Source organism: Kogia breviceps, chromosome 8, assembly GCF_026419965.1.
Source record: "Kogia breviceps isolate mKogBre1 chromosome 8, mKogBre1 haplotype 1, whole genome shotgun sequence".
NCBI lineage: Eukaryota > Metazoa > Chordata > Mammalia > Artiodactyla > Physeteridae > Kogia > Kogia breviceps.
In genome coordinates, this window is record NC_081317.1 from 106,653,005 (window position 1) to 106,661,692 (window position 8,688).

General features: G+C 43.7%; 1 non-coding gene across 1 annotated transcript; it reads right to left on the reverse strand.

Moving 5' to 3' along the window:
- Window positions 1-866: 866 nt before the first annotated feature.
- LOC131762081 (U6 spliceosomal RNA) lies at window positions 867-973 on the reverse strand. Its single transcript, XR_009337159.1, has one exon. It is a non-coding gene; the product is annotated as a U6 spliceosomal RNA (small nuclear RNA).
- Between the last annotated feature and the right edge of the window lie 7,715 nt (window positions 974-8,688).

Below are 8,688 nucleotides of genomic sequence, written 5' to 3' on the forward strand. Positions count from 1 at the left end.
TCAGAACATCTTTCCTCTTTTATGGATGAATAATATTCCATCCTATGGATAGACCGCGTTTTGTTTACCTGTTCATCAGCTGATAGGCATTTGGGTGTTTTCCACTTTGGGCTATTATGAATAATGCTGCTATGAGCATTCACATTGCAGGTCTTTGTATGGATGTATGCTTTTGTTTCTCTTGGCTAGACATGAGTGGAATTGCTGGGTCATATGGTAAGTTTATGTTTAACTTCTTAAGAAACTGCCAAACCGTTTTCCTGTTTTCTAAAGTAGCTGCACCACCCCCCAGATACTGTAAAGCCACGTTGTTTCACGCGGTTTATGAAGCCCTTTCTAACCTAGTTGCAGCCTGCCTTTTCCCCTTCATCTCCATTGACGTGCCAACTCAAACTGTGTGCTGTATACAGTCCAAACTGTATGCTCGACTTAGCCGTCCCTAAAAAATATATATCCTCTCTCTCCTCTGGGCTTCTGGAAACACTGTTTCCCATGCTTGGACTCCTAGTCTCCAGGCCAATGCCCACTGGTCCTCGGGCCTCAGTTTCTGTGACCCTTCCTTCTAGGACCCGCAACAAGACTAGTGTTGCTCCCTTGTGCATGTGACTTGAATTGACTGCTCTGGCAGCACTTGTCACACTGCATTATCATTGCCTTTGCCATGAGCATTGCCATTGCTGGGCTCGATCCTCTTTTTTTTTTTAGATTCCATATATATGTGTTAGCGTACGGTATTTGTTTTTCTCTTTCTGATTTCCTTCACTCTGTAGGACAGACTCTCGGTCCACCCACCTCACTACAAATAACTCGATTTCGTTTCTTTTTATGGCTGAGTAATATTCCATTGTGTATATGTGCCACATCTTAAAAATATGGAACGCTTCACGAATTTGCGTGTCATCCTCGTGCAGGGGCCATGCTAATCTTCTCTGTATCGTTCCAGTTTTAGTATATGTGCTGCTGAAGCGAGCACTCGATCCTCTTGTTTTTTTGTTTTTTTGGCCGCATGGCATGTGGGATCTTGGCTGCCCCACCAGGGATGGAACCAGTGCCCCCTGCAGTGACAGCACCAAGTCCTAATCATGGGACTGCCAGGGAAGTCCCACTGATATAGATCATTTACTAACCGGTAAGCTCACTGAGGGTAAGGATTATACCTTTCTTCCCCAGCCTGGAACTGGTATCTTGGAGGTCAGTAAGTATTTGATAAACGTATAAAAGTCCCTGGTCATCACTCTTCTTCCCTGGGAGATTAAAGCTGTGGTGCCAGGATCCAGAGCTCCCTCCTCCCAAAGGAAATCAGTCGCACACCATCTTGGCAATGCACAATCTGATTTTCAAAATAAAACATTTGTAGTTCCTTCCTAATTCTGTTTTGCTCAGGCTAATAATAAAACGAGTTGGCATTTCTTGGGTATATATCAACTGACAGTAGGGGGAGCCAAGCCAAGAATGTGTTAGGTGACGGGTAGGCGTCTGTATGCGATTAAAAATAGACCATGTGTAATACCGAAGAATTGAAAATTACTCAAATGACCAACAATTAGGAAATAGTTAAATAAATTCTGAGATTAGATAGACAGATAGATAATTAGATGAATAATATTGACCTTAAAATTGTAAATAGGGAATGGTCTGTTCGAAACGATCCTAAAAGTAAAGCCAGAACCCCAACTAGAATCAAACACATTAATTACAACTATGCAATATTGTGTATGTACAATGACAAGAAATGTCACGTCATAGAACCAAATGAATAGTGGGTGTTTTACAATGAAACTTAGAATTTTGGTTTTTTCGATGTTTTTTAGCTTTTGCTGCAAAAGTCTGTAATAAATAATTGTGATGTATTGTATCCTAAGTGTGTATCATAAATTGAAACTATTGAGCTTTTCTAAGGTACCTTAAGGCACAGTTTATAATTTGTTGGATATATAGGATGCATTGCATCCCCTAAGTAAAAAATATATGTGTGCATATGTATGCATGTGTATATACACATACCTATATGTGGCTTTCATATGCTCTCAGAGAAGGTAAAATGTTTTCACTTTGTCATTGCCCCTCGCCTCCGTACTTCTGGGAGTCAGATAAACAAGCACTACGGTGTTATCTCCTCTTTATCAGGCTAACTTTAAACACAATATGAAACTGAGATTGATGAGGCCATTTGCTCAAAGTGACAAGATAGCAAAGATCAGAACCAAGACCAGAACCCAGGTGTCTTGGTACAAACACAGATTCTTTTTTTTTTTTTTTTTTTTTTTTTTTTTTGCGGTATGCAGGCCTCTCACTGTGTGGCCTCTCCCGTTGCGGAGCACAGGCTCCGGACGCGCAGGCCTAGCAGCCATGGCTCACGGGCTTAGTTGCTCCGCGGCATGTGGGATCTTCCCGGACCAGGGCACGAACCCGTGTCTCCTGCATCGGCAGGCGGATTCTCAACCACTGCGCCACCAGGGAAGCCCAAACACAGATTCTTAACTCTGCACAAAAACCTGAGCCAGGATGACCAGGATGAGAGCAGCACGGGCTCACTTCACTTACTCAGGAACTTCAGTGTTCTTCCCTGAAAGACATTTCACAGCATCCTACACAAGGAGATGCCCAGATAGCATTTGTTCAAGGGTTTGATGCATCAGTGGATCCATCAATGGGCAGGAATTTAACAGGTGGACACTGAAATTCTTCGGTGCACTCGGTGGTATCAGTCTTCACCAGACCTTCACTACTATTTAATATTTTTCCTCTACAAATATTCTATCCATTCATTTATTCATTCAGCAACTGATTATTAGGTAACTACTATGTGTAGGAAACTGTGTCACTAGCTTACAGAATTATAGAAATAAGGTATTAATCTTACCTTCAATATACATATCGTCTACTAGGAGAATGAGATTTGCATTTTAAAAATCACTATAATTCTTGGCAGAATATGAGATGAAGGGAGGACAGACAGTGTTCAGAGAGTCCAGAGGAGAGAGAAAAGGTATTTAGCTGAAAGAATAAAGGCAAGCTTCACGAAATGTGGCATTTTGGCAGGGCCTTGAATGACAGGAACAATTTCACAAGAAGAGTTGGGGGAGGACATTTCAGGAGAAGCAAAACATTTTTTAAAAGGCACGAGGTGAAAATTTTCACAAAGGTGAGGATCTAAGAAACACCCAGTTTCCTTAGAGAAACACATTTTGGCTAAAACGTGTTCTTTTTTGTTCCCACAGTTGCTTTTTCCAGTCTCTTTGCCTAAAGGGAGCTGGAGGGTGCTTTAGCCAAAAATCTCATCTGACTTGGGCAGGTGCTAGAACTCGGGCCCCAGTTCTGTAGAAATGTACTGTGAGGGCTGGTTTGCGAATATCCTCTCTTTTATGAACAAGGTAGAAGGTATTATTAGCCCTGTTTTAGAGCGTGTGTGAAACAAAGGCGCAGAGAGACTGGGAACTTACTCAAGGTCACAGGATGAGTCAGCTGGAAAGAAACCCTAGAACAAGGGCTGCCCCTCTCCAAAGGAGCCCGCAGAGGCACGTTAGCGCCAGGGGACAACGTGTTCCCACCCAGAACCCCCGGCATCTGCAGTGCCTTTTCCTAGGAGTTCAGCACGCACAGCAGACATGATTTCGTTCTCTCAGCACCCACTGAAGTCGGGTGAAGGCGACTTTACGTTCTTTTCTCAAGTAGACAAACTAAAAGTCTCCAGGGTATCCTAAGCAGTTCATCTGCGAGCAAGTAATATGTCAAAGTCACAATGATGATTGGCTCAAGAGCAGTGCGCTTTTTGACTCTTGTCTTGGGACCAAAGGCCAGCTAGAGAGGTGGTGGTTTGAAGGTTGAAACGTGGCATTTTAAGACCTGAGTTCCTTACCTGCTGTTTGATTTTGGGCAATCACTCAACCTCACTGAACCTCAGTTTCCTCATCCATAAAATGGAAACAATATATCTTTGCAGGGGCTTCCGTGGTGGTGCAGTGTTTAAGAATCCGCCTGCCAAAAAAAAAAAACAAACAAAAAAATCCGCCTGCCAATGCAGGGGACACAGGTTCGAGCCCTGGTACGGGAGGATCCCACATGCCGTGGAGCAACTAAGCCCATGCGCCACAACTACTGAGCCCACATGCCAAAACTACTGAAGCCCGTGCCACTAGAGCCCGTGCTCTGCAACAAGAGAAGCCACCGCAATGAGAAGCCCGTGCACTGCAACAAAGAGTAGCCCCCGCTCGCCACAACTAGAGAAAGCCTGTGTGCAGTAACGAAGACCCAATGCAGTCAAAAATAAATAAATTTATTTTTTTAAAAAATAATATATATATATATATCTTTGTATCTGTTCTCAGCATGTATTTTTTTCTTTCATCTGATGGGGTTTGCATTCTAATGCCTCCACATGTATTTTTAAATGCTAAGAAGAACAGCTGAGAGAAAACTCACAAATCCATTAAAAATGGTTACTTTGGGGGGAGGAGAATGGAACTGATCAGCTTCTGTTTGTACCCAATGTACTTCTATTTCATTTGGAATTGCTTGAAATGACCCAGGCAAACAAATAAAGGATAAAAATAATAGCAACCTTATAAATTACCATTTAAAAAGTACCTAGCACAGTGATTGCCAAAAGACCTCCTTTCGACAAAAGTTAGTTTTACATTTAAAAATTAATCATTATGTCATGTGGCAAAAAGGAGGCAGAATCAAGGCAGGAAATCAAGGAACAAGAAGAGAATGACACAAAGTTTCTAATAAGAGCTAAATGCCTTGGAAGACAATGAATGGAGAAGAAAGAGCACAGGCCCTGGCTTTGAAAAAGAGACCTGGTTTTGATCCAATCATGGCCACACACGCATTCTGAGCCGTGGGAGAAGTCCCAGTCTCTCTGGGCCCCAGTTTTCTTATCTGTAAATGGAAATAAATATTCTCACCTCATAGATTTACGGTGAGGATTACAAGAGACAAATACGTGAGGTGCTTTAGAAGGCACTGAATGTTACATGTAGTGTGGGCCACAGAAATGAAAACACCGTACACACCCACAAACCTCCTGTTTTACCTGCTTCTGGCAGGTGGAGTGTTCCTGTGGGTTATTATAGGACCGTATCATGAGGGAACGTCTAAACCGCAAATTATCCTTTTAAAAATATTTTGTGCTGTATCCTTGAACGTTGCTACAAGGGTAAAGATTAAATGTTCTCATCATAACAGCAACAAAATGGCAATCGTGTGAGGTAAAGGATGTGTGAGCTAGCCTGACTGCGGTTGCCATTTCGCAAGATATATGTGTTTCGATATATGTGTATATTATACACCTTAAACTTACGCAATAGTATGTGTCACTTATATCTCAATAAAGCTGGCGAAAAAAAGTTTTAACAGAACTGAATTAAAGCCAAGAAAGCACCTTGAAAACCAGCCGAAGTGGTTTCCATCTTTCTGATATAGATGGGCTTTTCAAGACCACATACTTGGCGGTCAAATGCCGACCTCAGGGATCCCCTGGTGCTTCCTGGACATACTGTGTTTAAGCTCCTGCAGCCTTTGGTAGCAGATGTGTTTAAAGAGCCATAAACTCAGCAACGATAGACAGAAACATACTCGCCTTCCTCCGGGCTTCTGGCTCGGAGTCAAAGAATTTTCCCTGTATAGGAATCTGGACTGCGTGCTCTGTTCTGTGTATCTGAGGGCTGTTTCTAGAGGAAACTCAAAATCGGGATGATTTTTGTTCCCGTCGAATCAAAGCGGTTGGCTTTCTGTTTCTTCGCCTGTGAAATGAAGCAGCCTCCTTGTCACAATGGCATAAAATCGTGGCCTGTTGTGAGAGGTCAGTGAGACACTCTACATGACAGTGCTTTGCAAACTGGAAACAGTAAACCATTCAGAGGAAAAACACACGAGACAAGCTGAGGTCCCAAACACTATAGGCGCGGGATCAATTTTCTGGTCGAAGGAGAGACTTAATGAAAACTTTCCTAAAACTCCAAGGAAAAGAAGTAATTTTGCTTTTGAACTTTATGAATTTGTTTTGCCCCAAATCGCCCACTCCTTTTGTCCTTAATCTCAATTTTTGCCTTTCAGTTTTGGTTCAGTGCTTCCGCCTGTGTTTCTGTGGTTTAATTATCTCTCCCACCTTCCTCCTCTTCTCTTTGCTACCATGGGCATTTCCAGGCAGCACATGAGGTGGGAGAGCTGAATTTCTCAGAGAAAGTAGTGGTTGATCCATCCAGCTCTCTTGTTAATTGCATCTCTTAATGATGCCACAAAGGAGGACGACAATTTCCTAAGAGCTCTTGTCTTCTCTGCTTCTTCTTCTTCTTTTTAAAAATATTTATTTACTTACTTACTTGTTTGTTCACGCCGGGTCTTGGTTGCGGCGGGCGGCCTCCTTAGTTGTGGCATGTGAACTCTTAGTTGTGGCATGCCTGTGGGATCTAGTTCCCTGACCAGGGATCGAACCCGGGCTGCCTGCATTGGGAGTGCGGAGTCTTATCCACTGTGGCACCAGGGAAGTGCCTTGTCTTCTCTCCTTTATTGCGTGCTTCTGTGTGCCAGAGGTTGTGCCCAGTGCTTTAACCCCACCCCAGTCTCCCTTACAATCCTCACAACAGTCCACTAGAGGAGACTTTTACTTATTTCACAGATAAGGAAAGTAAGGGTCCAAGTAAGAAATTAAGTGACTTGTTCAAAGTCACACAGCTAGTGAATGACAGTGGTGGAATTCAACTTCAGCTACATCTGACATCAAAGCCTTTCACCCCTGGACCACACCCACACCACCTCCTAGCCTGCTAAGACTTTTGTATGACCTGGAGCAAATCTGACCCCGCCACTGCTCGCCCCACCTTCCCACAGTCAGCAGGGCTGCTATCCATCAAGTCTGGGACATCCATGTCTCTCTCTCGAAAGCCCTGGCTGACTCTCGACTGCCCTTCAAGACTTACAGGAGATGCCTGTGCTGAGACAACCTCGCCAGCATCCATCCCCAGGATGATTTCAAGACCCCCCTCAAGGTTCCCATAGCCCTAACACTATGAATTTTTTCTTTCTTTCTTTCTTTCTTTCTTTCTTTCTTTCTTTCTTTCTTTCTTTCTTTCTTTCTTTCTTTCTTTCTTTCTTCCTTCCTTCCTTCCTTCCTTCCTTCCTTCCTTCCTTCCTTCCTTCCTTCCTTCCTTCCTTCCTTTCTCTTTCTTTCTTTCTTTCTCTTTCTTTCTTCCTTCCTTCCTTCCTTCCTTCCTTCCTTCCTTCCTTCCTTCCTTCCTTCCTTCCTTCCTTCCTTCCTTCCTTCCTTCCTTCCTTCCTTCCTTCCTTTCTTCCTTTCTTTCTTTCTTCCTTTCCTTTCCTTCCTTATCCCACTGCAGGGCACGTAGGATGTTAGTTCTCCGACCAGGGATAGAACCCATGCTCCCTGCGGTGGACGTGTGGAGTCCTAACCTCTGGACCTCCAGGGAAGTCCCCAATGAATTTTTATATTTCAATTGTGGGTTCACTTGTGCTTCGCCCTCACAACTTGACCAGCAACCAAAGGGCAGTGTCTGAAACTTTTTGTGCATTCCCAGTGTTTAACCAGTGCCTGGCACTGGAATGTAGTTGGCCCTCTGTGCTTGTCTGTTGAATGAATAAATGGATTAATATATAATGAATACACGAACAGCAACAAAGCTACAACAAAGAACAAGCCAAAGCTGCTCCTTACTTCTTGCATCCTCATCCATATCGACGCAACCAACCAAGTAGCATGAAATCAATTCAACAGAGATTTATTGAGCCCTAGGGAGGTGTAGCTGCGTGCTGGCACTTTGCATCAGAATATCTTAGAAGCGAGGATGCTGGGCACAGATTTCTTGTCTGTAAACGACGTATAATAATCATACTTTTATCACCAGATTGCCATGGGGTCAAATCGCAGAATGGCTACAAAAGCACTTTGGAAACTGAGGCGTGATATGCAAATGTGGGTGGTCGTAATTTAATTGTTATTATTATGTACAAAGCACTGTGTCAGGTCCCGAAGGAGGACTTAAAGAAGAGAAAACTACTGCCCACAGGACATCCACACATAAAGAAGCACTCAAGGGACTGTGAAACTAGGCAGAAAATAATGAAAGAAGTTCAAAGACCTCGAGGGGCTCAAAGGAGGGAGAAATCAGGGGTCAGGGGTCAGGGGTCCAGACGGGCCATCATCTAAGGCTGTGGGATCTAAGGGAGGCTTAATGACAAGGTACCCACTCTCAAGCCATTTATGGTCACACGCATTGTCTGGCGGGACTGAAGTGCGTGGCGTTCGAACGCAGAGAGCTTTTCCGGTGTGTGCTCAGTGGAGGACATCAGAGACCTGGATCTTGCAGAGCAGGTGGGATTCAAGTTAGACGAGAGGAGGGAAATGAGTTCCGTACAGGGAGGAGGTTGGAAACAAAGCAGGACTGAGCTTGGAGGGCCTAGGAGAGCAGAGGAGAGACCTCTATGCTCCTTCCCTGACCCCAGGCACAGCATCAAAATCGTCTGAAGTGCCACACTGGGTTAGATCAATAGTCCATTCAGCACTCTCTATTTGGACTGTAGCTCGAGGGGATATTTTGGGAGAGCCTCTGGTTGTCCTATTTGGGTAATCACTAATCTTTAACGATTAGGAAGATAAATTATATGATAACCCATTATGGAATAATCATTCATGAATTTTTATTCACCCTGTCTGCATCTATAGGCAAA